We start from the raw sequence: 16,175 nt of genomic DNA on the forward strand, positions 1-16,175 counted from the left end.
GAGGCCCTCCTGATGCCAGTGAGGAGAAATTTCCTACAGGCCCCTGCCCGGAGTACAAACATTACCCATTCATGTAGAGGGGCCTGTGCCCCCCCCACCCCCACCAGGGTAGGGCTGCGCAGGGAGAGGTGTGGAGAGGCTGCTTCCAGCCCAGATAAGGCTGCTGGGCTCACACTTTCCATTTCCAGGACCCTCCCCTTTGGGTCCCAGCCCCTAATCTCTAACTCCCCTGGCGCACCCAGGTTTCTGCACTGACTCATCCCAACACCCCCCCCCCAACCCTGAGGACCAAAGAGCCAGGAGGGAGACTGAAGGACAGGGAGAACAAGCACCTGTCTAAGACCTCGGCCAGCAGAGCAGAGCAAGCACCCCACCTGAATTTGCCCTCAGTCTCTGGGGATCCAGGAAGGGATTCTGGGGCAGAACAAGCCCAGCCTGGGTAGCCCCACAGCTTCCACGCAAGCTCTGGGCCTCCAGAAACCTGCCCAGAGACAGGAAGAAAGAGAATAGGCCTTCCTCCTGTAATACAGCCCCAGAATGCACACTGCTCTCCAGTCCAGTCCAGCTTCCCAGCCCAGAGGACCCTGGACCCAAGGGCAAGCCACCATTATTTGGGAAATGAACTGGGTTTCAAACCTTGGCCTCCTCCTCTCTTCTGTTCCTCCCCTTCCCCTCCACAGCATCCCACCAAAAGGCCTGGGCCTGCTCCCCCGCCCAGAGAAGGGGCTGGGGGAAGGATTATTTATAGGGCCTGGCTCAGTAGCTTCCAGGACAAGAGGAGCCAGAGCTCCAGGTTATGGCTTACCAGGCCTTCCCCAGGGGCCCCACAGGACGGGCAGTGTCCGCTTTCAGCCCAGCAAAAGGCTGTGTCAGTCAGAGTGGGAAGTGGGGGTGGGGAGGCCAGGTCAAAGAAAGGGGCAGCACGGAGGCCTGAGCTGGGGCCATCTGGACCCTTTGCAGAGCTAAACCTTCTTAGAAGCCTTTTGGAGACTGACTGGGGCTGGGGGCTTGGGAGGGAGATCTCAGGGTACATAGTCCCGCTTAGGGAGGTCTGGAGATGTCACCAGGAGGCCACCTTGCCTTCAAGCACTGACTGAACTGTCCCAGCTGAGTCCCTTTCCGCTGACCTCAGGCTCCCTCTGCAATGCCTTAGGAGGCCATTCGAGGCCCTTCCCGGCCAGGCCTCTCCCCTGGCCAGCTACATCTCTCAGCAGACACAAACCTCCATACCTGGAGACTGTGCCTGCACTATCACCCTGCCAGAAGCATCCATTCCACTGCCAAACTGTCAGATCCTCAGCTTCCAACCTCCTTCCTCTGGGAAGACTCCCCACTTCCGCTAACTCCACGACTCATCCTTTCCTTCTGTCCCCTTCTTCTAGGGAAGGCCCCACTGGGTCTCAGGTTAGAGAGTGGCTGTGTGGCTGCCCCCCTCCTCAGGCTAGGGGCTCCCCAAGGGCAGGACCCTGCCTCCTCTATTTTTTCTGTCCCCTCTGCTCAGCCACCTGTCTCCATCAGCCAGTGTTTGTTGGGAAGGGGAGGGAAGAAAGGAGGGAAGGAGGCAAGGAGGGAAGGAGGGAAGGGGTAAATGAACAGTGAACAGGTAACTGAGAATATAGGAGGCAAAGAAAGCAGGAAAGACCCTTTCTATGTCTCCTGACCTCAGGGTGACGTCTTGGTGCCCCAGTGGGCGGGAAGGCAGCAAGGGCAGGCCACGCCAGGTCTCAGTGACATGGCTGGGCCCTGGGCAGCAGCCAGATCGGTCACTCTCATTCTTTCCAGATCAAAGTTCCCCCAGGGAACAGCCCGGAACCTGACACTGGCATGGAGGGTGGTTCGGGGAGGGCTGGCCCCATGCAGGGGGAGGGCATAGAGAGGCCAGGCACCTGTCCCCTGCTTCAGGGACACAAGAGCTTGAGGCCAGGGTGGGGGTGCTGGACACACATGCGCTCACCTACACTAGCCCCACCCCAGGTCACACTGGTAGGGGTCAGTCCTTGGCTCTAGGTCATCCTGAACCAAATTCCTTGAAGACTTCAAGTCCCCAGGGCTGAGCTCCTTGCTGCTCCTGTGTCAGTCTTGAGCCACTCTGGCCCTGTCCCCCTGTCCTCACAGAGCCGCTCTGGGCACCTCATTCTCCATCTCGAGTCTCCGTCTCCTCTTTTGCCCCTGCCCGTCTCGGCTCTCCATAGTTCTACGTTTCTCTGAATTCTTTGTTTCCCCGTGGGCAGTTGCGTCTCCCCTTTCTCTCTGCCCATCTCCGTGTTTCTCGGCAAGAAGAGTAAGTGGCATTATAGCCTCTTGTCTGAAGGCAGAACTGTTCATGCACCCCCTCCTCTGCAGGCCCCAGACCTGCAGTCTGCTGTGAAGGTGGTGGGACGTGAGCAGGAGGCCGCCGCAGGCTCCTTCCATCCCTCGGCGCTGTGCCTGGATCAGGCAGAGAGGACAAGACGGAGCTGGTCGGAGGCGAGTAACTCCCCCTTCCACCTATGGAAGATGGCGCACCCACCCTGTGTGCCAGCTAGCAGGTGCCCAGGTACACACAGGACATAGAGGACTCAGAATCCACCACGCTTTGCCATTCTGTGTCTCAGCATTTTCATCTGTGAAAATGGGGAACTCAGCAACAGTACCTGCTTCCCAGGATTGTTAGGAAGATCAAATTAGTTCATGTTTAAGTCCTTTGCAAACAAAGGCCCCTGTGTCTTGCTCACAGTGATTTTAAACCAAGTCATTCCGGTCTCTTATCCACAGTCTCACTTTCTGAGGTTTCACTTAACCACAGTAAAAGAGGAAAAGAGGTACAGTACCGTAAGGTGTGAGAGAGACAGAGACAGAGATAGAGATAGAAACAGAGACAGAGACAGAGACATAGAGACAAGGAGACAGAGACATAGAGACAAGGAGACAGAGACAGAGAGAGACAGACAGAGAGAGACAGAGAGACAGACAGAGAGACAGAAACAGAGACAAGGAGACAGAAACAGAGACAGAGAGAGAGACAGAGAGACAGAGACAGAAAAAAACAGAGACAGACAGAGAGACGAGACAGACAGAGACAGAGAGACAGAGAAAGGATTTCACATAAGAATTATTACAGTATTTTGTTATTGTTATTGTTGTTGTTAATCTCCTACTGTGCCTAATTTACAAATTAGACTTTATCACAGGTATGCCTGTACATGTATATGTATATCTGGGGAAACTACAGCACATAGAGAACTCAGTACTATCTGAAGTTCAGCTACTCATCGGAAGTCAGTGGAACACATACCCCACAGATAAGGACAGACTACTGTACACTTGTATAAGACAAGTGTGGGATGTCGCTCACCTGTAGAGTATTTGCTTAGCGTGCTGAGGGCCTGTGTTCGATCCCTAGCACTGGAAGAGCTGTTTTCCCTTGATCCTGTTGCCAGGCTGAGCTAGACTCTAGTCCCCAGCAGGCCTAAACAAGCTTGAAGTGAGCAGCTGCAGACCACACTGAACAAGAACACACTGCTCTGGGGTCTGTGCATTTTTACAGAGCAACATTAGCTGACAGAAGCTGGACCACAAACAGAGAAAATCACGTTCCTTCTGGTTAAAGATGATCGAACCAGTATCCTGCTCCAAGCACAGATACATGGTATTTTTAAAAGCTGATTATCATAAAACTATGGTTAGTAGCAGGAGCAAGACTTCTTAAAAGGAGACACAACCCCTGGGGAACAGAAGTCAGGCTGTATCTGGGAACTGGGAAGAGACCCAGGGCCTGAGCCTGGCTGGCACCGAGAGCTATGCCGCCCATTGGTGAGCATAAACCAAGCAGCCCCATCTGCTCTCCAAGGTCACAGCAAAAACCAAGCCACATGCTTGTGGCTGAGTCCTGAACAGAGCCATCAGCCACAGAGGAACTGGCTCGGAAACATACTCACATGAGGTGGAGACATTAGCAGACACCGCGGGGAAGCCCCAGTCAGCAGCTCAACCAAACACACACCAAGCTGGCCCGCTAGCAGGTGGCCCTGGGTCTTTTTAGAATTCCCAGATAACCTCAAACCCAAGAATCAGGACACTGAGAGAGACCAGCACCATAAAAGCAAGCAAACTCTGCCAACAGAAGAACCGAAGGCTGAGAAAAGAAGTCTTAGGGCAATTCAAAAAACATGTGAAAGCATCTTTAAAGTCCTCGAAGAAATACAAAGGTGATAACAGCATCAAAACAAGAAAAAGAGGTCACGAAACAAGAACAGAAAAAATCTTAAAGATTGCATTAGAAGTCTGGAGGGTCAAAATTACAGTCAAAAGGCCGGGGGTTTAGCTAAGCAGTGTAAGTGCCTGCTTGGCACACGCAAGGTCATGAGTTTGATCCCGGGCACATAAATAAATGAAATTACAGTAAAAAATAAAACCCCAAACATGAACTGAATATCTAACTGAATACAGCTAGAGAAAAAAATAATGAATTAGAAGTTTGAATTGAGAAAATCTCTGGGAACTCAGCACTAAAAGATCAAGAGAGGGAAATTATGGAGGCCTGGGGGTGTAGAAATAGATCCTGCTACCTATTTCAAGGAGTATAACACTGTTTCTCTCTGATGATGAAGCTCAGTGCAACAGGAAAGACTAAAAAAAGTGACAGCAAATCCAAGTAATAAGTAGGACAGAATGCCATTCACTGGATGTATCCAAATATTCTAAAGAAATTGACTGCCCCACATCTGTCCGTTGCATTTCATTTAATGTCTTGGTCATCAAAAAGCAATGTAGTCTAGGGAGGCCTGGGGGCAATTAGAGTAGCATGTCAGCCCAATTTGTGTGTTTGCCTTCCAACTCAGTCGGTATTTCTAACTATTTTAGCTGGATGTATTTCTATATCCCCAAGCCCCATATTTTCCCTTTCTTGACCCAATTAGTGCTGAGTTCCCAGACACTTTCTCAATTTGAACTTCTAATTCATTACTTCCTTCTCCAGCTGTATTCAGTTAGATATTCAGTTCATGTTTGGGAGTTTTATTTTTTACTGTAATTTTAACTCTCCAGACTTCTAATGGAATTGTTAAGATTTTTTCCTGTTCTTATTTCATGACCTCCCTTTCTTGTTTGGATGCTGTTATCACCTTTGTGTTTCTTTGAGGACTTTAAAGATGCTTTAACATGTTTTCCAATGATGAAAGCTCCCAAAGGAAAAGATGAAGCAATTTCTAAGAAAATACCAGAATTCAAAGTAGAAGACTCTCCACTATTGAATTGCAAAGGCTGGTGCATCTGGATGGGCTCTGCCAGCCAAAAAATATGACCCAACCCAAAGACAACAAGATCATCAGGTGGGAGAGTTTGCCAGGACTGTTCTGTCTGATTAGCCAGAGGTCTCTAAAGACAAAGAGGTAAAATTAAAGAAACTAATTGCCTGTATAGTTTCCAGCATCTTCTTAACAAGGAACCAGTTTCTCAAACACCTTGAAAACATGGTAACTGAAATTAGGACCTCGTGGAGAAAAGCTATAGTAATAGCAGATGACAGAAGAACACAGCCAGCCTAGTGGATACTGAGCAGAGAATTATTGCCGAACGCTTACCTGTGTTGCACAAAGAAAATTTAGCATGGCCAGTTTTTTCGCAGATTTTGACCAGTCTCATCTGCCTGGAGAGAGAGCTGCAATGGACTGCCTCCAGCATGTGCCCCAGGAAGCCAGGTTTCTAAAGCAGGATGGCCCCCAAAAGAAGACCAGTCAGATTTGTTACACAGGAAATAATTCGGAAGCAAGATTTAGAGTTTACCACAGAAACCAACCAGAGACATTTGTCTTCTTCCGCACACAATAGAGTCTATGTAATGCGTACAAGTAAAGGCAAATATATTAACACCTCAGACCAGCTGGGCATAGCGGTGCACACCTGTAATCTCAGCAGTCGGTAAGGAGGCTGAGACAAGAGGATGGCCATGAGCTCAAGGTCAGCCTGAGCTACACAGTGACTTCAAGGCCACCTGCACTACACGAGACCCTGTCCAAAAAAAAAAAAAAGACCACTTACCAGTTCCTTATACTGAAACTTCCATGGGTAACTCTACATGATAGAACTCTTCAAATATCAAGAAAAATTAGTTCTAAAAGGCTTAAGGATATAGATTTTGGCATATTCACGAAACTTCTAGGAGAAGATGGTCACTTGAGTCTTAATAACTCTACTAGTTCAGAGACCAATTTTAAAATTAAATCAAATAGTCCCATACACAGTGGCATTTTTCAGGATGATACTGTTGAAGAAAGATAGACTGCTCTAGAATCAGACTTCAATTTACAGGCTCTCACAGTACTTACAGGACTCTAAAGAAATCTTTTTTCCAAAAAGGAAAGAGCAGCTTGTGGCAAGAGGCTGAGGCAGGAGGATCGCTGTGAGTTTGAGGTCAGCCCTGGCTACAAAAAGAATTCAAAGCTAGCCTGGACTACATAGTGAGACCCTGTCTCACAGAAAAAGGAGGTGGGGGAATCTAACTTCTCTAATCCCGAAACACGTGAAAGACAGAACCAGATTTGAGTCCTACATACCAAACCATGCAAGCAGACATGGTGGGTGCCTCACTTTTGGGGGGTAATTTGCTCATTAATTGTGCAAAGCTATCTTAAGGCAATTCCCTTGGTGATAGAAGATGGTCTCTATCACCACTAATTAAATTTTCTGCAGTGGAAACAAAAATTGAAGAGCACAGTACCATGTCATCTTGGAGAATCATGTAGTTTGGGGGAACATATATATAATTTAAAAGAAGAAGAAATCTCGAATAAGAGCCTTGATACAAAAGAATCTCTGACTAGACAATCATGTAGTACCCATTTAACTTAATTGTGATGCTCTTACATTGAAGCTATATCACAGAACAGAAAATGATTTGTAATTTAGATACATATTAGAAGTGTAATGATGTTTTTCAAAGATATAAAAGATCCTAAATACCAAAAAGAGAGAAAGAAAGAAAGAACTGAGGATTTTCCAGGAATAAAAAAAAATCATAAATTCTTAGATTTACAAAAAATCTCTTTACATGCTAAGCATGATGAATAAATAAACAAAAATCTACTTCTAGTTTCACATTTTACTAAAATTTAAGAGCACCAAGGAATTGTCAGGCATGGTGGTGCACACCTGTAATTCCAGCACTCAGGAGGCTGAAGCAGGAGGATTGCCATGAGTTTGAGGCCAGCCTGGACTACACAGCAGCCTGAGTTACATAGGAGACTTGTCTCAAAAAAAAAAAAAAAAAAAGTTATATTATCTAAAAACAAGACAAAAGATTTGACCTCAGAGTCCTTACTGGCAACAACGGAAGCCAGAATAATATTTAGAGAGAAAGGAAAATGAACTTGAACCTAGAGCTTTATAGATAGCTATATGATCCTTCAAAAGCAAAAGTAAAGGGCTGGAGTTACAGCTCAGCAGCACAAGCGCCTCCCTGGTGAGCACAAGGTCCTGAGTTCAATTCCTGGTACAGGAAGAAAAAGAGTAATAATAGCTTAAATACATTTGCAGACATCACTTCAAAGAAAAAAACACTGAACCTAAAAAGAAGCAGTGATTCAAATAAAGCAATGATAAGCAAATAAATCAGTGAAGCATATTGGAAAGCTAAATACCTACTGACTGTGATCATTAAATTTATGTTTAGTTGCTGCAGAGCATGGGCACTGGGAGGGCAGGCGATGGAGGGCAGCAAGGGCATGTGTACTGGACACTGCTGCTGTCCTGACCACGTGGTCTCGGCTTCACCTCTCACGTCAGCCACAGATCCTGAAGTGCTTCACAACAGGCTTCCACCCTAGGCAGGATCTCAATTTCCTTCTTTTTTTATTTTATGTTATTTTAAAGTGAATAGAACTAAACAAAATAGAACAGAATAGAGCCAATCAAAGCAAAACAGTGAAAGTGATACAGCACTTCAAAACAGGATAATGAAATCAACAATGGCTACCACCATGTGTCTTGTTATCTTCAGAACTGCTGCCCAGGGCCGGGGGTTTAGCTCAATGGCACAGGCACCTGCCTGACAAGTGTAAAGTCGGGAGTTTGATCCCCAGTACCAAAAAAAATTGCTGCCCATACCATCAGACATGATAAAATCAAACAAAACAGAGCAGAATAAAACCTATAAAAACAAAACAAACAATAAAATGGCACAAAAGGGGCTGAGAATTTAACTCAGCAGTGTAAGCGCCTGCCTGGAAAATGTGAGGTTGGCAGTTCGATCTCTGGTACCAAAAAAAACAAAACAAAATAGTAAGAACAACACTAGGATTCAAAAACGACATAGTTGCTATATGGCATATTGTTATCCTCTCTATCGCTGCTAGGACTACCAGCTTTGGCCTGCAAAGTCAGTCACACAGTACAGCATTAAGTTGTCTTTGTACCTCAGTTGCCAATAGCTCAGCCTGTGTTCCTACGAATCACCCGATTGTTTATGGGGCTGGCCGAGGGGGGAGCAGCTTCAGTTTCAATTTCTGCTCCAGGATTTATGGAGTTAATGCAGTCCTCAGGGCACAGGGGGTGGGAGCCAAAGGGTTCTTCAGGTGCACGGTTCTGAGAAGTCTTCTACACGGGCCTCAAAGCTTCCAGCGGAACCGAGTTCCAGTGGCCCACAGTGGAGAGCTAATGACACCTCCTGTTGGCTGTCTTCTCGTCCCCTCTCCCAGCCCTTTCTCTGGCTTCATTCCATTACTTCCCAGGTGAACTTCCTATGTAAAAGATCTGACTCCCACCTTGATTTCAAGAGAATTCTAGGCTAAGACACCCAGGTTCTTCCAGAGAGCCAGAGAGCCATAGTTTAGTTTTACTTACTGACTTGTAATTTACAACCATTTCATGGATTTTACATATATAAGCCTAGAAGTTTCTAGCACGTCCACAGAACCGTACGACCACCACCTAAATTCCAGGACAGTCCCATCGCCCTGCACAGAAACCCTGTACCCACTAGCAATCAATCCACCACCACTCCCTCCAATTTCAGCAGTCACTGATGTACTTTCTGTCTCTCTGCATTTGCCTATTGAGGACATTTTTTATGGATAGAATTAGACAATACGTGACCGACTTCTTTCACTTGGAATAATGTTTTCGAGTTTCACCCATGTTGTAACATACTTGGTTACTTTATTTCTTTTTATGGATGAATGATGTTCCCTTGTATGACATGACAAAATATTAAAATAAATATCTACCAGTATAATTAATCAATCATGAATGTATCAATTATATTTTTAATTAAAGTGAAATACACATAACAAAAATCATGATCTCAACCATTTCTAAATGTATAGTTCAGTAATTTTAAGTAGATTCACGTTGTTGTACATTGAATCTCCAGAACTTTCCAATCTTGCAAAATGGAAACTATACCCATTAAACTACACTCGTTTTCCTCTCCCTAGCCATTGGCAACCACCATCCTATTTTCTCTTATTATGAATTTGACCACTCTAGGTACCTCAAATAAGTGGAGTTATATAATATTTGTATTTTTTTTCTTCTTTTCTGCTGGTGATTGAGACCAGGGCCTTGAACATGCTAGGAAAGCACTCTACCACTGAGCTACACCCTCAGTCCTTTTTATCTTGAGATAAGATCTCACCAGGTTTCCCAGACTAGCCTCAAATTTACAATCTACTTTTTTTTAAAATTTTATTTAAGAGGAAAAAGAGAAAAACACAAAACAAAACAAAGCGGTGTAAGGGTACACATAATACAGAACTACAAAAAAAAAAACAGTAAGAAATCACCTGTTAATAGATTACATATTATCATCTTAGAAATAGTTGCTCAAATCACAGTATCAAAGAATACAAAGTGGACATTCAAACAGAGAGACTGCAAACAGCTGTGTTCAATGATCCAAAAACATTAATATAGTCAGCTATTTAACACCCCTAAACACACTTGCTGTTATATCCGTTAGAGCTCTTTTTTTTTTCCCCCTCTCTTTTTTACAACAAAATTTACACATTTTGGATTTTATTACTCCTTAGTTCTTATTACTTTTTTGGGGGGGAGAGAATAAAGTCAAATATGGCAAAACAAAGCTGTCAGTCAAAACTAAGGATAGACATAGCACATGATGTAAAACAGAGTACAAGGTTATCAACAATGGTTATCAACGTTGTCTCTTGTTTTCTTAAAAAGGATTATCTATCTCATTAGATATTATAAAGTTGGACAAAACAGTAGAGAACAAGACCAATAAAACTTAGGTATTTTAGGTATTGTAAACATTACAGGACTTCCAAAGGAGACAATAGTCAAACCAGAATGGGCATCTTAGTGAATCTTATTGCCTTCAAAGTAGTTGCCTATACCCTCAAACTTGATACTATCATACAGAATGGAACAGAGTCTAATCAGTCAAAACAAGATAGTGGGAGTATTACAGGACTTCAAAACAAGTTAATAGGAAATCAAAAAGAGTTACTATTATATATCCTAATTTTTTAAATTTTTCCCCTTAATTAAAACAAACATAAGAAATAACTAAATAATTTTTTTAAAGAATAAGGGAGAGATTGAGATAAAACAGGACATAACAATATAACAATACAGGTCAAAGCATGACTGTTTCAGCAACCTACTGCTTCACCACCAAATAACCCAACTTAATAGTAGTTACCATAGTGTCTGTCTTTTTCCTTGAAATATTTGGATAAAACTTCATATACTATAGCTTCAAATATTTCCATATCAAGAAGCCCAGAATAAAGCCTTTCTAATTAATAAGTGAAAACTTTATAAGGCTTCAAGGCCACATAATGGGGAATCATGATTACCACATATTTTTATATATTTGAATCATTACTTACATTAGGGAAACTATTCGGTATTCACACATGCAAAATTGATTTATTTCACTTATGAGTATGGTCTCAAGCTGCGCCCATTTATTGATAAATATCTCAATGTGATCCTTCTTTATAATCTTCTTGCCTCAGCCTCCAGAGTACTGGGGTTATGGACTTGTGCTGGTATGCCTGACAATATTTTGACAATATTATGACAATTTGCCATATTTGACTAGTCCTTCTGTGACTAGTGGTCAGGTGTGGTGGCATACACCGAGAGTCCCAAATCTTTGGAAGCTGAGGCAGGGGGCTCATTTGAGCCCAGGAATTTGAGAGCAGACTAGGCAACATAGTGAGACTCCCATTTCAAAGCAACGCTAACATTACCCCACTGGGCAGTACGGGCCCCATCAGCAACACGAGACTGAATTTGGAGAAGGTGGCTGCTCTGACCCAGAAACTGAACTCCAGCCCTCAGTTTGTACTCCCCAGAATGCTGGAACCATCCACAACCCTCTGGACCTCCATCTGAAAAGAGCCATGGTACAGGACACCCATGTATTCCTACACGCTGTGCCTCAGAAAGGCAAGCCAGTCACCAGCCAGAGGAGCTCCAGATGATGCTGGGTCTTTTCTTGTCTGAATGTTATGAGACTTCCATTCATGAAAAAGTTAAATATTCAAGATTTTGAGTTTAGTCAATCTCGCCTCTTTTGGGGTGGACTGGGTCAAATGCTATTATTTTTCCTTCAATGCTTTGTAGACACAGCCCAGAAAAAGGAGCTTTAGGATGGGAGGCTGGTGTAGTGTTTGCTTGTGAATCCTACAAATGATGGTGGGCAGTAGGATATGCTTGCCAATATTATGTTTAAATATGGTGTTGTCCCTAATAAATGCTTCCCTGAATCTCATATAACAGAGGCCAATGAGAAGGGTAAGTCATATTCTGAAACACAGCATAAGAGAATTCTGTATACAAATACAGAACTTGGTACAACATGGAACTCCCAAAAGAGAAAGCCCTGCTACAAAGGATGCCATGATGGATGAGATATTCTGAGTGGTGTCATCTGTTTGGGTAATCCTCCAGAGACACTTGACTGGCATTATCATGACAAGATAAAAATTATCACAAGACCGGCCCTATAACACCTTGAGGTTTTACAGGGAACACGCCAAGCTTCTCCTCAGTATGGAAGATAAGATTGGTTTTATGATTCATCCATGGCCCCAGCACATGGAAAACAAACCTTATCCTGTAGACTCCTTGACAATGCGGTTGGAAGGAAAAGATCTCCGTTTAACAACCAATCCACTGACTTCTTGAAAAAGATGATCACCGCTCCCATCAAAGATGGAAAGGCTGTGTGGCTAGGCTGTGGTGCTGGAAGACACTTCAGTGGCAAGCTGGGTCTCGGTGACACGGATGTCTGTGACTGTGAATTAATGTCTGATGTCTCCTGAAGAACACGGACAAAACTGAGAAGCTGTCTTTTGGTGCGTCACCTATGATCACACTAGGACCTTCACTGCTGTCCTGGAGAGGCTATCAGAATGGTACATTTCTGAGATGGGGAATGGGGAACTCATGAGGTGAAGACCAAGGACACAAATTACCTGCATGACCGACGAGTGGTTCACGCAGTACGTCTACGAGGTGGTGGCGGACAAGAACTATGTGCCCGAAGAGGTGCTGGCTGTGTTAGAGCAGGAGCCCATTGTCCTCCCGGTGGGACCCCATGGGGGCTCTGGCTGAGTGATGCCGCCTCCAGCTCTTTCTGCCCCCCATGAACCTGACATAGCTGCAAACGACAGATCCAGGGACGAAGCCACAGTTACCCAGGTGACTGTGTGTTCCCCCAGGACACAGTCCTACGCTTAGATCTCCAGCCTCTGCCAGGAACCTCTTAGGGAAGTGTGCTTTATGGGGAAACAAAATATTCACAAAGAAGAAAAAAAGGATTATCTACTCTCTCGTCTCCAGCAGCTCCGGGTCTCAGTATTTTAATCAGACGCAGTTGTCCTAACCCCGGCAGGAAGGTCCTGGGCGGCTGTTGTAAGAAGACAGGAGAGGATGAGCAGCCGGGGTGTCTGCAGAGGAGCACCCCGCTCCCGGCCCCTAGGCCGGGCTGGCCTGGCAGGGAGGCGCCTACGCCTTGAGCCCTCAGACCTGCGCAGCCGCAGACCGCTGTCCTCCCTGGGGGCAGTCCCGGAATTCAGTGTTTTCCAGGCAATTTCTCGGGCCTCTTACGGCCCAGGAACAGGAGGAGGGTGATCAGGCTGACACGTTCCTTCCTGTACTGAACTGTGGGGTGCAGCTCTGCTTGCCTTGGGTTAAATAGAGGCGTAGAGAAAGTGGGAGAGCAAACAACCAGATGCTTATCATGGTCTCGCTGCAATCGTTAGGGGGCGCTCTAGCCAGGTGGTTTGACTTTGCCTCTGCCCTGGGGGCTGGGGGGCAGGAAAAGGTGGTGTTCATTCCTTCTGACAATTAGATGTTGCTCAGAAAGTTTTGCTAAATCAGAATTAAAAACAGCAACAACAACAACAAATAGTACAAATAATGTCCTCAGGGTTCATCCATGTTGAATGAAGCCAAGGACAGGATATCTTCCCTTTTAAGGCTGAAAAATATACCATTGTATGCAGCTACCACATGTTGTTTGATCTCTTATCAGTCAGTCAACCCTTAGCTTGCTTCCACATGTAGGGGTTTGTGAATGCTGCTTCTGTGCCCGCAGGGATGCACAAATCGCACCCAACACCAGTCAGTGGTTGGTCATCATTATTGAACACCACTTTCCTCAAGGAGCTATCACAGGTGCTGAAAACACAAGAATGAGCAAAACAAGTTCCCAGGCCTGGAGGAGCTTATAGGAAAGTGGCACACAAAGGGCTGCCACGTGGTCTCAGATGCTGGCCAATGTCGCAAAAAAAAAAAAAAAAAAAAAAAAAAACAACAAACTCAGGGCACACAGTTCACAGCAAGGTAAGGCTGCCTTTCCCAGGGTGGTCAGAGGAGGCTTGCCCAAAGGATGAAATTCTACCTTTGATCTTGGCCAAAAGTCTGAGGTGTACAGAGAGTGAGATGTTGGTTGAGGTCTGAAGGATAAGATAGCAAAGGACTGTGAGAAAGGATGTCCAGGCAGGAACTGCTGCAGGAGACCAGACAGTGCAGAGTGGTAAGGAGCACAGGCAGATGAGGCTGGGAGGGAAGGAAGAGACAGGCAGAGGCACAAGGACAGAGAAAGGGCAGGGCCAGTGAGGGCTGGCCTTGAGGCCACCGTGAGGAATACGGGCACTTTGAAGCTCAAGGGAGGGCCAAGCAAAGGGTGCATTTGGTGGGGCCAGAGTGGAAGCAGGGATGAGGGTAGCTGGGCACCTAATTCCGCTCTGAGATGGGCAGTGCCCAACCAGAAAAGCTACCAAAGGAGAAGCTAAGAAATCTAGGGATCACAGCTGGGAGTTTAAACTCTAAGTGAAAGAGTCCGTCTCTCTGTTCCTCCCACATGGCCCTATAGGTCCCATTCTTTTCCAAGCTCTCTGCAGCCAACCATCTCCTCTGCCCTCTCTGTCCCTTCTCCTTTCCAGGGCCTGCTAGGTCCTCCTCACAGGCCTGTACGTCATAGCCAGTCCACCCAGGTCCAGCCCAGACCCCAACCTCCTGCCAAGCACCTCCACCTCGCCCACCTCCCCCAGCCTCTCCCAGCTCATCCCGTCCTTCCGCACACCCTGTGCACATCAGTCTCTCTTCCTCCATCCCACTTAGAATCTCAGCTCTTTCCACCTCGCTTTCCAACTCAGTCCTTCTCAATCCACTCAAACGTCAAACCCACTGCCAGTTCTATTTCACCGTCTCCCCTAGACCCTTCCGAACACTTAGTCCTTCGTGGCCCCAGCCCTCAGGGCCACCAGTTCCCTCCCATTTCCCATAGTCCCTCCTGCAGGAGACAAGCTCGACAGCTCTCCTTGAATGCGAAATAATTGCTTCGGCACGAGTTAAACGGAGCCCTAACTCCATGTGCTGATACGTACAGAACGGGCTGCGCTGTTTCCTTCTCCCTTCACTTGGCTCTAAGCAGTGCAAGCAGGGCCAGCCGAGGTACTGACGTGTAATCCTCAAAGCCAGCTGGCAGTTGTTTGTTTCGTGGCTTGGTGTGCCCTGTAAACAGTTGAGCACAGTGAAGTGGCAGAGCCACAATTGCTCCAGAAATATCACCTGGGTTCCAGCCTCAAGATAAGAGGCTATGACTTCCCAGGATACAAAAGTTTACATACTAAAAACTGCGACAACCCCATAAATCATTCAGTGTTGCCTCGATCAAGGGTTGCAGATGGGGCTCTTTGCATATCCTTTCCCTGCATATCGCAGAGGTGCTTTGTCTCCCTGGCCAGCTCAGCTCACATTGCTCACATAATTCCTGCTGTGCCCAGTCTTCCTCGAGCCACTCCCTTTTCATGAGTTAATAAATGCTAGTGATACCCTGGATCAAGACCTCTGTTCCATGTATTCTCACCTGGTCCAGACTCAGGATCTCTTGGCTGCATCTTTATTCCAGCTGTGGGTGACACTGGAGGTGGTCGATTAAAATTAACTTACTGGATTTCAGTAATGTTTCAATGGGATTATAAATTTAAAGCTTCTCAAGCCATAAAAAGCACAAAAAGGAGCTTATAATATTTGACACTCAGCATGGCCTCTGGCCCCGTCTGATCAGAGAATCACTGTGGGCTCTGTAAGCACTTCTCACGTCCCACGTGGGCCATTATTTGAGACTGGCATCAGTGTGAGGACCGCAGCTGGGGGTCATGGAGAAGGGCTTTCATGTCTTAGAGGAGCTGGGACTTTGTGAGATAGGCATCCCTGTGCTACCCCCTTGTCATCTGTCCCTCAACACCCAGAAACTCCTCTCACTGCGGCCAGGCCCTCCAGGTCTTCCCATCCCCTCTCCAGACCCCCAGGCCCTCCTATGCCCACCCATCCCCTCAACTGTGCTTCCCACCTCCCAGCTCCCCCTGGAATACCCTTTCTCTCTCCCTCGCTGACTCTGTGCCCCAGATTTCCAGAAGTGACAAGGAGTAATAGTTAAAATGTTTCTCTATACAAGACAATGGAATAAAGGCCATCGGGGCTTAAAGGGAGACCAGATTCTTATTTAATGAGTGCAGAGGTTGCATTTTGACAGATAAAAATGTGCTGGAGATGGAGGGGGGTGGTTAATATACTCAGTGGGGTCAAGTGCATCCGTTTTCCTATGAATGACTCATTTATCCTTCTTTATGGGACAGCAATACTCTACTGTGTATAAATACCACATTTAAAATTTTTCATATTAGTAGTACATGTTTGCGATTCACGCAGTTTAC

At 45.9% G+C, this 16,175-nt stretch overlaps 1 non-coding gene and 1 pseudogene across 1 annotated transcript; one reads left to right on the forward strand and one right to left on the reverse strand.

Annotated features, from left to right (window-relative positions):
- The first annotated feature begins 1,588 nt into the window (after positions 1-1,588).
- On the forward strand, positions 1,589-12,770 carry LOC100728800 (bleomycin hydrolase-like; annotated as a pseudogene).
- On the reverse strand, positions 4,687-4,814 carry LOC111756842 (small Cajal body-specific RNA 8). The gene has a single exon (XR_002791248.1). It is a non-coding gene; the product is annotated as a small Cajal body-specific RNA 8 (non-coding RNA).
- Positions 12,771-16,175: the final 3,405 nt, after the last annotated feature.

This window comes from Cavia porcellus, unplaced genomic scaffold (assembly GCF_034190915.1).
Source record: "Cavia porcellus strain 051 isolate PalLab524CR breed Dunkin Hartley unplaced genomic scaffold, mCavPor4.1 scaffold_6, whole genome shotgun sequence".
Taxonomy (NCBI): domain Eukaryota; kingdom Metazoa; phylum Chordata; class Mammalia; order Rodentia; family Caviidae; genus Cavia; species Cavia porcellus.